The sequence below is a fragment of the Bombina bombina genome, chromosome 3 (assembly GCF_027579735.1).
Source record: "Bombina bombina isolate aBomBom1 chromosome 3, aBomBom1.pri, whole genome shotgun sequence".
NCBI lineage: Eukaryota > Metazoa > Chordata > Amphibia > Anura > Bombinatoridae > Bombina > Bombina bombina.
In genome coordinates this window covers 1159950758-1159967845 of record NC_069501.1, presented here as the reverse complement: position 1 = coordinate 1159967845, position 17088 = coordinate 1159950758, and positions in this window count along the sequence as shown.

The following is a 17088-nucleotide window of genomic DNA, read 5'->3' as shown; positions in this document are numbered from 1 at the left end:
CGCAAAACTCGCAATTGATGGGTATATTATGTTAGTGGGTGACTTGAAACAGACGCATGAGGGTAGTTTGAAACTCACATTATTGTCTGTAATACAGCAAGCAGCATTCCACAAATTCCTTTACATATGTTTCTCATATATGTTTCTCATATATGCTTACAGGGAGTGCAGAATTATTAGGCAAATGAGTATTTTGACCACATCATCCTCTTTATGCATGTTGTCTTACTCCAAGCTGTATAGGCTCGAAAGCCTACTACCAATTAAGCATATTAGGTGATGTGCATCTCTGTAATGAGAAGGGGTGTGGTCTAATGACATCAACACCCTATATCAGGTGTGCATAATTATTAGGCAACTTCCTTTCCTTTGGCAAAATGGGTCAAAAGAAGGACTTGACAGGCTCAGAAAAGTAAAAAATAGTGAGATATCTTGCAGAGGGATGCAGCACTCTTAAAATTGCAAAGCTTCTGAAGCGTGATCATCGAACAATCAAGCGTTTCATTCAAAATAGTCAACAGGGTCGCAAGAAGCGTGTGGAAAAACCAAGGCGCAAAATAACTGCCCATGAACTGAGAAAAGTCAAGCGTGCAGCTGCCAAGATGCCACTTGCCACCAGTTTGGCCATATTTCAGAACTGCAACATCACTGGAGTGCCCAAAAGCACAAGGTGTGCAATACTCAGAGACATGGCCAAGGTAAGAAAGGCTGAAAGACGACCACCACTGAACAAGACACACAAGCTGAAACGTCAAGACTGGGCCAAGAAATATCTCAAGACTGATTTTTCAAAGGTTTTATGGACTGATGAAATGAGAGTGAGTCTTGATGGGCCAGATGGATGGGTCCGTGGCTGGATTGGTAAAGGGCAGAGAGCTCCAGTCCGACTCAGACGCCAGCAAGGTGGAGGTGGAGTACTGATTTGGGCTGGTATCTTCAAAGATGAGCTTGTGGGGCCTTTTCGGGTTGAGGATGGAGTCAAGCTCAACTCCCAGTCCTACTGCCAGTTTCTGGAAGACACCTTCTTCAAGCAGTGGTACAGGAAGAAGTCTGCATCCTTCAAGAAAAACATGATTTTCATGCAGGACAATGCTCCATCACACGGGTCCAAGTACTCCACAGCGTGGCTGGCAAGAAAGGGTATAAAAGAAGAAAATCTAATGACATGGCCTCCTTGTTCACCTGATCTGAACCCCATTAAGAACCTGTGGTCCATCATCAAATGTGAGATTTACAAGGAGGGAAAACAGTACACCTCTCTGAACAGTGTCTGGGAGGCTGTGGTTGCTGCTGCACGCAATGTTGATGGTGAACAGATCAAAACACTGACAGAATCCATGGATGGCAGGCTTTTGAGTGTCCTTGCAAAGAAATGTGGCTATATTGGTCACTGATTTGTTTTTGTTTTGTTTTTGAATGTCAGAAATGTATATTTGTGAATGTTGAGATGTTATATTGGTTTCACTGGTAAAAATAAATAATTGAAATGGGTATATATTTGTTTTTTGTTAAGTTGCCTAATAATTATGCACAGTAATAGTCACCTGCACACACAGATATCCCCCTAAAATAGCTATAACTAAAAACAAACTAAAAACTACTTCCAAAACTATTCAGCTTTGATATTAATGAGTTTTTTGGGTTCATTGAGAACATGGTTGTTGTTCAATAATAAAATTAATCCTCAAAAATACAACTTGCCTAATAATTCTGCACTCCCTGTATATGGACATTTTCTGTTACTTTCTCTAACTGCATTCCTCAATTTCCTGTGGCCTCTTGTGATGTATGAGCTACTATAAAACTTCTGTGAATACTGATAATACACGGAATTAGTGAGAAACACTTTTTGTGCCTGTGTCTTTCTTGCTGAGCCCCAGGGCTCTGAAGAATCGTGTTTTGGATCCTTATCAGCCAGGGCTAGGGAAGAAAAGTTGTACCATACAATCTGGTGTCAGAAGGTGGGATGGGACAGGAGATCCCGTAAGGTAAGTGAACAGAGTCTTTTTATTCTGACCTTTTCTCTTACCCCGGGATCTCTGAAGTACCATCCACATAGGAATAGTTGGGAAATATATATGTGAATCTTTGGTAGATTCTAATTTATTCAGTCTTTGGTAGACTAAAAGGGGAATAATAGATTTCTTTGGTAGAAATTAGGTTTTATAAGTTAAAGTCTGGCTGAGGGTAAAACCACACTGATTCTCACACTGCTTGCTTTTTAAATACCCTGTATGGCAAAATGTTGCTTATTTTATAAAGTATTAAGAAAGTAAAATGCTGCTTATTGTATAAAGTGTTAAGAAAGTAAACTGCTGCTAATATGTATTGCTGTTAGGTTTCTGAACGTTGTAATATGCCCCATCTTTCTTTCGAGGGGAAACCCTTTGACCTAGAAAAGGTGAACGCAAGTGACAACTGAAGGAAACAGTATAGTGATATTTTATCTTGTTGCAAACTTAAGGATTCAAGCACAATAACTGGTAGCGGATTGTCGGAGCCCTTCGGTTCAGTACAGCCGTTTTAGTTAGTTTGGTTTTTGCAAAAAGATACAATAATTAATTGCTCTTAAAGGTAAAGTATTGCATTTTTTTGTTGTAAATTTTTAAAGGATAAGTTAGGAGTTGAGAATGGGCAAATCCCAGTCTAAACAATCTCCACCACCTAGACCGGGAGAGACATTATGTGGGGAGGGTATCGCCCGAGGGATACGCATATGTTTTTCCCTGGGTTGATAATATAGCGGGATGGACGGAAGCCATGAGAAGCTCCAATCCATTCCCCAGAAAAGGGGATAATGATAAATTTCATATGAATATGGTAAAAGGGTTGTGTCTAGGTGATGAAGAAGCATTTCCGTGGTATAAGGGTGACCCAGGGTGGAATATAAACTATATGAGAAAGGGTGGAGAAAATTGGCTGATAGTTGCTCCACACTGGCAATATATCGATGTGGACAGAAATAAAAAAAGGGTAAAAGTAGGAAGCAAAGACAAACAACATATTCACCCCCCCTGCCCCACATAACACCCCTCACCTACCTTTGCCATCATACAACAAATTATATCCTAGCCTTCCATCCCCTAGTGACATAGATCTAGAGACCATTGCTATTGCCTCTACTCAGGTACTCCAGGGATGGACCATGCCGGAATATTCTGTAACTCCCCGATACCAGGTCACTAAACCCCCAATTAAGCCCAAACCCCAACATTTAACCCCGATTAAGGTGGATCCATGGAAAACCCATCCCCCGACCTTGACCCCCCAGTATAAGAGGGAAAAAGAGTGGGGAGAAGGAGAGAGAGGAAGCAACCATGCCAGATTTAGAACCAGAAGCTAGTATGCCATTTCTCACTGTGGGAGACCAATTAATAATAAAACCTTTGTCCCCGAGTGAACTAAGGGAAATTAATAAGGGAGCCCCAAACCCTCATCAACATCCATCAGCTTGTATTATGTATTTAAAAAGAATGTTACAGGGACAAAAACAAGACACAGACAGACATAAGAATTATCATTGATGCACTTCTAGACTATGACCCTGAATCAGGTTGAGACTGGGACAATGTACAGACTATTAGTAAATTGAGTCGTGATCCAACAATTAACTGTGCCCTAAAAACATGTGAGGGACTTGACATAATTTGGAGAGAATTAAGCGTAGAAATGCATAGAGTATGGAAGGATAAACAAAGTATGTCAATTGCACTAGCGTGAAAGCAGAATACAAAGGAAACAGTAGTAGAATTTGTTAAGCGCTTTTATAAATGCTGGAAGGAAGAGGCTGGAATGGAATCCGGAGATGCAATGGGCTCTCTGAAGGTCCAGACTTGCATTAGTAATAGGCAACCTTAGCTTTCCTTGTTGGTGAAACAACTTGTCTCTGAATGGCCGGAGTTGACTCCAGCAGATTTCTTGAAAAGAATTCATGAAAAGGAGGGGTCAGGTTGTTTTGACATCAAGAAATTAGAGGGGAAAAAACGCTGCTTTTTATCAAAAGCAGAGTTTACAACATTGTGACCCATTCCAGGCCAGGGAAAGGGATTATACAGGGAGTAATAGAATGTATGTGAGAGGTAGAGGGAGAGGTAGAGGAACAGCTAGGGGAAATTATACTTCAAACAGAACACAATGTTTTAACTGCGGTGAACAGGGACATTGGAAAAATGAATGCCCAAAAACCCCTAATAATTCTGGCCCGCCTTACAATCCCTGACAGTATAACCAACAGCCTTACATAGCCCCTGCACCCGTGGAGGCACCCAAACATAACATACAATGACCATAGGGGTGCCCAGAAGGTAGCATTCTAACTTTTCCAGTGGTGTCAACAAGTTATCACGAGCAACCATACTTGGTCCTAGAGGTGGAGGGAGAATCCTCCGTCCAGTAGTTTCTCCCTATAATACTCCCATAAATCCGGTCCTAAAGAAAGACAATGAATTGTACCAGCTGTTACAACCTTACTCACAGCCATTCCACATGATGCCCGTATATTTACAGTCATTGATTTAGCTAATGCATTCTTTTTGGTTTGATTGGACCCTGAGACACAGCTACTTATGGCTTTTTGTTATGACGGGCATCAGCTTACCTGGTCCCGCCTCCCTCAAGGCTACGTAGACTCACCTGCGGTCTATTCGCTGGTGCTCCAATGTAACTTGCGGTCATGGACACCCAGCCAAGGTTCCGTCCTCCTTCAGTACGTCGATGACCTACTGTTGTGTAGTCCTAACCAGGAGGCAAATACAGCAGATACGATTAGTCTGTTAAAACACCTTGCTGCCGAAGGTCACAAAATAGCAAAACATAAGCTACAAGTAGGAGTGACAAAAGTGGATTACCTTGGTTTTGTGCTTTCCCAAGGCCACCGGTCCATAAGTCCCAAACAAATCCAAGCGATTCAACAGATCCCAAAGCCAGCCACTAGAAAGGACATGCTCATCTTTCTAGGTATGATTAACTATTGCAGACAATGGATTCCTGAGTGCTCCCATCATGATTCCATTCTAAGGCAAGCCACAAAACGGGATAGCCCAGAACGTATACAATGGACCACAGACATGACTAAATCCTACATAGCTATAAAGACTAGCATTATAAGCACCCCTGCATTAGGACTACCTGATTATTGTAAACCATTTCACTTGTATGCGAGGGACAATTGTAAAACCATGGCTGCTGTCTGTGCCCAAGAGCATGGTGGAGGCAATAAGTGTCCTGTAGCTTTCTTTTCCAAAGTAGTTCCAATACCGGTACAAGGGATGTCGGCGTGTCTCTGAGCATTGGCGGCTTGTGCCATGCCTGTAGAGATGGTTGAAACATTCACACTAGGCCACCCGATAGTACTACACACTAGTCACCAAGTCTTACATCTTGTAAAAAATGTCACTACCCAACATATAACTTCCCAAAGACTTTCTGGTTATGAATGTATATTACTTAATAATACAAATATGACTATTAAATATAGTAGTGTATCCTCAGGGCTAGACCAAATACTTAGTGCCTTACTCACAGGCTCACCAGACTTTCCTACAGACCATGACTGTATAGAGGTAATACACCACATTACCACACCAAGACCTGACTTGATGGACAAACCTTTTGACCATGCGGATAATGTGGTTGTTGATGGTTCTTGTTCCCGACCTAGTGACGGTATTTATAAGACAGGCTATGCCGTTGTGCAGCTACCAGACATTGTGCTAGATGCAGGTCCAATTCCTTATCCTTCTGCACAAGCTGCCGAATTAATAGCACTCACAAAAGCATGTAAATTGATTAAGGATAAATCTGTTAACATTTTACTGACTCTAGCTATGCCTTTGGAATTGTGCATGATTTTGGTATGATATGGAAACAATGTGGTTTTGTTGCAGCAGATGGTAATACCATCTCTCATACAGATCTGATTAATGACCTTTTAGAGGCCATACAACTCCCAAAGGACATAGCGATCATACATTGCTGTGCACAAACACACAAGTCTGACCCCATTTCCTCGGATAATGCACTTGCAGATAAAATTGCTAAAAAAAAAGCTGCTTATGCTTCTCATAGACCCGGACCACCCATCCGTATGTATGCTGTTTTAGCCCCACCTTCATGTCCTACAGACCATATGCTTCTTGAACTCCAGGGACATGCCACTTCTAGTGACATATCTTTCTGGACAACTAATGGGTTAACTTTAGATGAGAATGGTTTGTTTTCCAAAGAGGGGAAGGTAGGCATACCGGAAAGCAGTGCACCACTCTTTATAGCACAAGCCCATGGTGTAGGACACCTAGGTATAAAACCAACAACTAACTTGCTGAAACAATCCTTCTACATTAGAGGCATAGGTGATCATTGCAAGGCATATATTAATAGATAAGTATATTGCTTACAGACCAATGCAACCATCCCCAATAAAGCTCAGCATGACCACTTACCCCCACCTACAGCCCCATTAACACACCTACAAACTGATTTTACACATATTCCAAAAACTGGCACTAAACAATTATATCTGCTTGTAATAGTTGACCAATTTTCTATGTGGCCAGAAGCCTTTGTTACCCAGAGGGAAGATGCAAAAACAGTTGCTAAAATTTTAGCCACTGAAGTAATTCCTAGATTTGGTTGTCCACTTCAGATTAATTCTGATAATGGTCCAGCGATCATTAGTAAAATCACACATGAGTTAGTACAATGGTTACAGATTAATTGGAACTTTCATATTCCAAACCACTCTCAAAGCTCAGGGATTGTAGAAAGAATGAATCGCAATATCAAGGAAAAACTTTTAAAGGCAACAGCAGGTACATGGGTTAAATGGCAAAACTATTAACCTGTGATTTTAGCAGAAATCCAAATGACCCCAAATCGGACAACCAGGTTGTCTCCATTTGAGGTCCTAATGGGTAGACCATTCCCGACTCCATGGGTAAAAGGCCCGCATATAATTAAAAATGGTGATTTAGATTGTATTAAGGAACAATATGTAAAATAATTGATTGATAAGCTGAATGGCATCTATGGTGATGTGTCTTCCCATTTACCTCTTCCCTCACAGGAACCAACCCATCCTTTCAAGCCTGGAGATTTTGTCTGCATCCGCCAGCTGAATAAAGCAAAGAAAGGAGGTTTCCCATTCAGCAAGCCTGTCACTGTGATTGCTGTAACCAGGACTGCTGTACTGACTGATGATAAGGATATCTGGATACATGCTTCACGAGTGAAACTCTGTCCAAAGAGGGGAAAATTGGGTGACAAGGTATCGGTCACCCCTCACAAAGGAGAAGTGGATGATAAGGTATTGATCACTCCTCACAAAGACAAGGATGACGATCTCAATCATGGATCCAAGACATTCCTGCAAGATCTTCCTTTTCCTGATGGGGATATTGATTTTTGTGTACATCCCAATAGAATTAATAACGGCATGTTATTACTTACCTGAAGATGCTGGACATTTTACACCTGTTTGTGAATTATTTAACACAAATAATAACTCTGGTCCTTTAGAGAGACCAAAAAGGTCTGCACCATTACATAGGACACCCCGTGTATCTGTAAAATGTTATAATTTGTTTGCTTGGTATGGTTATGCTTCACATAATTATAGCATAAACCTAGAAGGTAAGGATCCAAAATGGTGTAATTTCAAAGAAAGATGTGAGGTATTTATTTTGGAATCTACATCTAAAGATCTATGTTACAATAACATTTCAAATATATTAACATTAACCCCACACAATGATACACAACAACATACTTCTTATACCAACTATACAAGCTACCTCTTGTCGGACCTCCCTCCCCGTTTCATGGGGATGCCGAATGAATTTACAATGAAAATTAGTAAACTAAATTCAGACGATACAACAATATTGAATAACATACAATATTTTCTATCTTTTCTTAAACATAACAATCTATCCACGCCTAACATAACAACCATACAACATGGTGGAAATCAAACTGCAGTGATTACATGGCCTCAGAATACATACCTTGTATTTAAGAGTACACAGTATATAAGTGGGTATACAATTGTGCTTGGTGGTTTTGTACAATTCTGTAATCCCTACACAACACCCAGCATTACACATTTCCCTGAATATTTCTACCCCAAATGTCTCTTTATGTCACCCTTCACGCAGGCGACGTGAGTGGTATGATACTTTGTTAGGGGGAACTGGTGTAACCTTAGGTGTTCTTAATGGTATTGCTAGTGATATTATAAGTAACAAAATATCAGCACCTGGTGCAGATAATGGATCAGCATTACATTTGACAGGTCAATGGGCCCCTACTATATATGAACCTCAAAGAAAGGGTCTACAACTTGAATCTAGTATGTATAAATATTTGAATAACATTAAAAGGGCCGTGGAGAATTTAGTCTCGGATAGTAGTAGTTTGAGCCTTTGTGGTTTACGTTATGTATATATGAGTCAACAACGTTTAGATTTAGAAAACATTCTTATGCTCAATAAGAGTGATAAACTATGCACCTTGTTAAAATTAGATAACTCCAAGGATAATATATGGTTGAATATTGACACTTCTAGTGTAAAGTGCGTTGAATGGGAACATAATGGTAATGTTTCAAAACACTATTGTCTAGTATCAATTACTGCCTACACACCTGATGCTGTTAAATTAGCTTGTAAATTTTCTGCTTTACCTCATTCGGTTTTTAATCTCTTGCATTCCAATTGGACGTGGTGGAAACCTACATACATTGGTAAATATATAATCCCTGCTGAAAACACCTCCACATCCCTTGAACACTGTGATAGAACTGATCATGGTTTAGCTTGTAGACATGCCTCCCCAATCATTGAACCCTGTTTATTAGCATCGGAGATTAATTCTTGCACATGGCAGATATATCCTGAGAATTTTTTCTGTTATGCTGGAGATAGCTCCACAAACTATTTGTATCTCCAAATCTGTGCCAGTCGGCATTCCTGTAGTCGACAGCCAGCTACCATTTTCTTGCTGTGTGTTTAATGTTAGTTTTTTGACATGGAATGGTAGTAGTTACTTTCTGCACCCTGTACTTACTATTCACAAACACACCTTATTTGCGCCCCATGCCCTACCTATTTCTTATGATCAATTAAACTGTTTCTACCATCCTTCAATTAATGCAAGGTCAAAAAGAAATGTTTACTCACCTACAGAAACATGCTAAAGCTATCTCTCATGGGGAAATACAGACCCACTTTGTTAAAAACAAATTACTAACTGTTTCTTCAAAAATACAACAAGATTTAAGCCACCACTGGTATGACTTCCTGACAGGATGGTTCCCCACTAGCACAAAAATGGTTAAATTTGCCTTTTATCCTTTTCTTATTATTGTAATGTGCTTACTATTACTAACATTGTTTAACTGTTACATGTCCTGTACTCTACGAAAGAAAATATCAGGTATGATACAAGATGCAGAAAAGGTACAACTCCAAAATTTAATTAGAGGTATAGATAGCTTGTATTGAAGGAACTTTACAATGTTATTTATAAAACCCTTGTTATTTGTATAATGTACTCCACGTGATGTTCCAGTCTCCATCTTGTAGGAACATTACAGGTTATGTGATCACGTTGTGATCAAAGAGGGGAATGATGGGTATATTATGTTAGTGGGTGACTTGAAACAGACGCATGAGGGTAGTTAGAAACTCACATTATTGTCTGTATTACAGCAAGCAGCATTCCACAACTTCCTTTACATATGTTTCTCATATATGTTTCTCATATATGCTTATATGGAAATTTTCTGTTACTTTCGCTAACTGCATTCCTCAATTTCCTGTGGCCTCTTGTGACGTATGAGCTACTATAAAACTTCTGTGAATACTGATAATAAACGGAATTAGTGAGAAACACTTTTTGTGCCTGTGTCTTTCTTGCTGATCCCCAGGGCTCTGAAGAATTGTGTTTTGGATCCTTATCAGCCAGGGCTAAGGAAGAAAAGTTGTACCCAACAGTAATCTGGCCGAATATTACTTAATCACTGGTATAAAAGTCAGCACCAAATTTAATCAACTCACTACTCCAATCGCTATTGCACTTTAGACAATTGAAAAATGTCACCTATTGGTTGATATCCTATATTTAAAGGGACATGAAACCCACATTTTTTCTTTCATGATTCAGATAGAGAAAACAATTTTAAACAACTTTCCAATTTACTTCTATTATTTAATTTGCTTCCTTGTCTTGTTATCCTTTTCTGAAATGTTTATCTAGGCAAGCTCAGGAGCAGCAGAGAACCTAGGTTCTAGCTGTTGATTGGTTGCTGCATATATATATATCGATTGTGATTGGCTCACACATGTGTTCAGTTAGAAACCATTAGTGCATTGCTGATCCTTCAACAAATTATACACAGCTTATAAAAGTGCCGAATAGATAATAATATAGTACTTACCCAAAGGCACTCTGCTCCTGGACCAGTGCTGAAAATATATCAGCAAAGGAACTGCAGAGGAACTGGATGAGGAGTATATTGACGAACCAACAGGCAGAGGCAAAGGCAAAGTCCCTGTAAACCCCTTGGCAAGGCTTGTGACTAAATCCGTACTGGTGAAATATGTGTCACTAGGTGATTGCCATTTACCTACTAATATGAGGAGCATTAAACACATAGGGCTAGATTACCAGTGGAACGCTATTTAGCGCTTTTGCTATAGTGCTAATTCCGCTAAAAGTAAACTGTGTGTGTCATTTTGCGCTGGTAAAAGTAAAAAAAGTAAAAAGTTATCGCACTTGCGCTAACCCGACATGCACAAAAAGCCGAAATTACAATATCATGCAATAATCTAATCCCCTATAGAAGTCAATAGAGAAAAAAAAGTGGAAAAAAACCTAACACCGAAATCGTGCGCAAACCCGATCACATATTCTCATGTGCGCTAACCCGACATGAAAATATGAATATTTCTCATTCCAATGTTCTTCACATAGATAAATATTTTCTATTTATTCATAAATACATATTTCTATATATATCTGATGGTATTTTGGAACAATATATATCTATACCTACAACATATATATATATATATATATATATAGATAGATAGATAGATAGATAGATAGATAGATAGATGGATAGATAGATATTTACAGATACATATAGGAATATCTATTTATTAATACATAGAACATACTCTACAATGTGCAGAACATTAAAATGTGAAATATTTACAGTAAATACATAGTTAAAATCTTTATTAAATAGGAATATTGCATAAAAATGTTTTTTCATGTTTTCATCTACTTTACTGCAAAGGGCTCCAATGCACTTATATATAGTGTACATATGTATGTATGTGTTAATATGTCTGTAAATACATATATACACATATAAATATATAAATACGTATGCACACACATATAGACACATAAATAAATGTATATATATATATATATATATATATATATATATATATATACAGTGCCTTGCTAAAGTGTTCACCCCTTGGCATTTTCCCTATTTTGTTGCATTACAACCTGTAATTAAAATGGATTTTCATTTGGATTTCATGTAATGGACATACACAAAATAGTCCAAATTGGTGAAGTAAAATTAAGAAAGTGGTGCGTGCACATGTATTCACCCCCTTTGCTATGAAGCCTCTAAATAAGATCTTCTGAAGTCACATAATTAGTTAAATAAAGTCCACCTGTGTGTAATCTAAGTGTCACATGATCTCATTATATATACACCTTTTCTGAAAAGCCCCAGAGTATGCAACTCCACTAAGCAAGGGGCACCACCAAGCAAGCGGCACCATGAAGACCAAGGGGTTCTCCAAACAGGTCAAGGACAAAGTTGTGGAGAAGTACAGATCAGGGTTGGGTTATAAAAAATTATCCAAAACTTTGAACATCCCACGGAGCACCACTAAATTCATTATTAAAAAATGGAAAGAATATGGAACCACAACAAACCTGCCAAGAGAGGGCGGCCCACCAAAACTCACGGAACAGGCAAGTAGGGCATTAATCAGAGAGGCAACAAAGAGACCAAAGATAACCCTGAAGAAGCTGCAAAGCTCCACAGCGGAGATTGGAGTAGCTATCCATAGGATGACTTTAAGCCGTACACTCCACAGAGCTGGGCTTTACAGAAGATGGGGCAGAAAAAAAATAAGCAAACACGTTTGCTGTTCGCCAAACGCCATGTGTGAGACTCCCTAAACATATAGAAGAAGGTAATCTGGTCAGATGAAACTAAAATTGAGGTTCTTGCCCATCAAGGAAAACGCTATGTCTGGCGCAAACACAATACCTCTCATCACCCCAAGAACTCCATCCCCATAGTGAAGCATACTGGTGGCAGCATCATGCTGTAGGGATGTTTTTCATCTACAGGGACTGGGAAACTGGACTGAATCCCAGAGATTCGAGACTGGGACGAAGGTTCACATTCCAACAGGACAATGACCCTAAGCATACTGCTAAAGCAACACTAGAGTGGTTTAAGGTGAAACATTCAAATGTCTTAGAATTGCCCAGTCAAAGCCCAGACCTAAATCCAATAGGAAATCTGTGGTATAACTTAAAGATTGCTGTACTCCAGCTGAACTCATCCAACTTGAAGGAGCTGGCGCAGTTTTGTCTTGAAGAATGGGCAAAAATACCAGTGGCTTGATGTGCCAAGCTTATAGAGGCGTACCCCAAGAGTCTTGCAGCTGTAATTGCTGTAAACGGTGGCTCTGCAAAGTATTGACTTGGGGGTGAATAGTTATGCACACTCAAGTTTTCTGTTTTTTGTCTTATTTCTTGTTTGTTTCACAATAAAAAATATTTTGCATCTTCAAAGTGGTAGGCATGTTGTGTAAATCAAATAATACAAATACCCAAAAAATCCATTCTAATTCCAGAATGTAATGCAAAAAAATAGGGAAAATGCCAAGGGGGGTGAATACTTTGGCAAGGCACTGTATATATATATATATATATATATATATATATATATATATAGAAGCTTTGATTAAGTGCACTCTCACTGGCCAACCCAGACACAGACCAGGGTGCTTAACGGACTGAACAATCTGAATAGGAATAAGCACTCACTGGATTTCAAAACAACAAATATTTATTTGGCAGTGACGTTTCGGGGCATTCACCCCTTCCTCACTCTGAGGAAGGGGTGAATGCCCCGAAACCTCACTGCCAAATAAATATTTGTTGTTTTGAAATCCAGTGAGTGCTTATTCCTATTCAGATTATATATATATATATATATATATATATATATATATATATACTGTGTGTATATATATATATATATATATATATGTTATCTGTAGAAAACAGCACTCTCTGGATTTAGTCAAACATGATTTATTAACGTGACATTTTGAGGTAATGCACCCCTTCCTCAAACAAAATACAGTGAGCAAACTGAACCATATATACTCTAAATACAAACCCCACCCCCCAGAACAACAACCACTCAAAAATGCTTTGCAAAACAGAGTGTCATAATCATCCATCTGTTACGTGTTAATTCATCAATGTCAAATAATCAATATCAAATTTGTGTAACAATATTACCAAAATTGCTAATCCACCATATTAAGTGATTAAATTGTCAGGGTATGTTGTATACCTCAATAGCGTGAATCTAAAGTGTCATGTTCAGGGATACAAAATGTCATCATCATAATGAATATACTGTACATATATAGAAATTCTACGGTATGCTTAAGAATAAAAATTGAGAAGTACTGCATTTGTGTTCTCTAACAGTAATTCATCACAGGATAGAAGCCAGCATGCTGCTTAGCTCACACTAAACACCACATCATCATCACATAGGGGTGGATATGATAGTGCAGGTAACCACCCCTACAACAGACCGGGAGTGTACGCCCATAACAAATCACTACGATCAGAGCCCAATCAGAGTATAAGATTGTTAATTATACATTGTAACTCAAAACCAAAATTGCGTAACCTATTAACTTGCAGCATACTTATATATGACTTAGATAACCATTCCCTAAGATCCACCTGTTCTAACATGAATTACTTTCAGGATATCAATCTGACAGCCCACATCATAGGAGGAGGGATTCAACCTAAACATATCTCTTTTTTTTTCAAAACTGTATAGTATTGTAAACCAAAAGACCAACTTAAAGGGATAGTCTACAACAGAATATTTATTGTTTTAAAAGATAGATAATCCCTTTGTTACCCATTCCCTAGTTTTGCATAACCAACACTGTTATATTAATACACTTTTTACCTCTGTGATTATCTTGTATCTAAGACTCTGCAAACTGCCCCCCTCTTTCAGTTATTTTGTTAAACTTGCATTTTAGCCAATCAGTGCTGGCACCTAGGAACTCCATGTGCGTGAGCACAGTATTATCTATATGAAACACATGAACTAACACCCTCTAGACTATTGTTGAAAAACTGTCAAAATGCCCTGAGATGAGAGGCGGCCTTCAAGGGCTTAGAAATTAGCATATGAACCTCCTAGGTTTAGCTTTCGACAAAGAATACCAAGAGAACAAAGCAAAATTAGTGATAGATGAAAATTTTAAAATTGTTTAAAATTACATGCCCTATCTGATTAATGAAAGTTTGTTTTTGACTAGACTGTCCCTTTAATTTCAAACAGGAAACCCCTGTACCATCATTGTACCATGGTAATCATATAGGTAACACAGTCAAACTGTCAAAACTCATAGACTAAATATATATATATATAAAAATGCAAAAAAATAAAAATCCTGGAAGCAAAAAAAGTAACAAAAAGCAATTCAACTCAATACTAAAGTTGAGTCTATGGGGTAGTTTTATCATAGTGCGAGCGGACATGATACAATGTATTCAGTTTAAGTTTTATGAAATCTCATGAGATCACAGTAAAGGTAAAACATTTCCTCAGTACTGCTGATGCTGATTGCTTATTGTTTTTTTGTTTGTTTTTTAAACTTGCAGCTAGATAGCAGCTGAATTATAACTGTTACCAGAGCACTTACTCTTTTGAGCTGAAGAACTTTTGAGGTAAAATATCTTCCTTTTTTACATAGAGATGCTCAGGTGATATTTTCTTGTCAGCTTTTTACAGTTATACTGCATCAGTTTCAAGTGATTTAGCTTATGAGTATTATGTCCCTTTAAATATAATTTTTATTGGCTTACTTTAAATAAGAATTTTACAGTATAATTTCAAAACCTAAAATTTTTCTTTCATGATTGAGATAGACAATACAATTTTAAATAACTGTCCAATTTACTTCTGTTATCTAATGTGCTTCATTCTTTAGATATCCTTTGGTGAAGAAATATTAATGCACATGGGTGGGCCAATCACACGAGACATCTAGGTGCAGCCACCAATCAGCAGCTACTGAGCATATTTAGATATGCTTTTCAACACAGGATATCAAAAGAATGAAGGAAAGTAAATAATAGAAGTAAATTAGAAAGTTGTTTAAAATTACATGAAAGAAAAAGTTTGGGTTTCATGTCTCTTTCAGTCTGCAATTTTCTGTAAATTTGTATGTGTAGTATTAATATGGTCTTTACTTTGTACTTTCAATACAGTATTCAAATGATAATGTATTATTCTCTTTTGCTTACAGAAATGTAGGGTAAACTCCTTAGTGAGAGTCTACTGGGAGCTAGCTGCTTATATGTGGATGTACATATATCCTTCTTGTCATTGACTCACCTGATGTGTCCAACTAGCTCCCAGTAGTAGGGTGCTGCTACTTCAACAAACGATACCAAATTTAAACAAATTGAATACTAGAAGATCTGAATCATGAAAAAAAAGAATGTTGGTGTTTCTTGTCCCTTTAGCTGGCTGCACTGTCTCAGTTCAAGTTCCTATGGCAAACTAGTGTCCAGCATGGGTGTCCACAGAAATGTTTGCCAAGAAAATAACAATGTTTATACTGTATAGGCAAATGCAAAAATATATAATAAAAATAACAATATAAATTTCCAATGAGGCAAAAAAATAAAAATATGCCAAGGCAATAATAATGTGTATAGACAAAAGCTAAAATATATAATAATAATAATAATAATAATCAGCATAGTCATTATAATAATAACAATACTACAATATTACTACTACCACTAATAATAATAATCATCATAATCATCATCATATTAACAATACTACAATATTACTACTACCTAATACTACTAATAATAATACTAATAAAACAAAAGTAAAAATAGAATTAGTACCCTAACTCTGACATATAACTTAATGTGTGTTTAGGAGCCATTTATTTAGGTTGAAGGATGGCTGCTTGTTTGTTTTTTGCATGTGCATGTGTACATATATGTGTGTATGTATATGTGTATGTGTGCATATGTGTGTATGTACTGTATATGTGTATGTATGTATGTGTGCATATGTGTGTATGTACTGTATATGTGTATGTATGTGTGCATATGTGTGTGTGTACTGTATATGTGTATGTATGTATGTGTGCATATGTGTGTATGTACTGTATATGTGTATGTATGTATGTGTGCATATGTGTGTATGTACTGTATATGTGTATGTATGTGTGCATATGTGTCTACTGTATATGTGTATGTATGTATGTGTGCATATGTGTGTATGTACTGTATATGTGTATGTATGTATGTGTGCATATGTGTGTGTGTACTGTATATGTGTATGTATGTATGTGTGCATATGTGTGTATGTACTGTATATGTGTATATGTGTATGTATGTGTGCATATGTGTGTATGTACTGTATATGTGTATGTATGTATGTGTGCATATGTGTGTATATACTGTATATGTGTATGTATGTGTGCATATGTGTGTACTGTATATGTGTATGTATGTATTTGTACATATGTGTGTATGTACTGTATATGTGTATATGTGTATATGTGTATATGTGTATGTATGTATGTGTGCATATGTGTGTATATACTGTATATGTGTATGTATGTGTGCATATGTGTGTATGTACTGTATATGTGTATGTATGTGTGCATATGTGTGTATGTACTGTATATGTGTATGTATGTATGTGTGCATATGTGTGTATGTACTGTATATGTGTATGTATGTGTG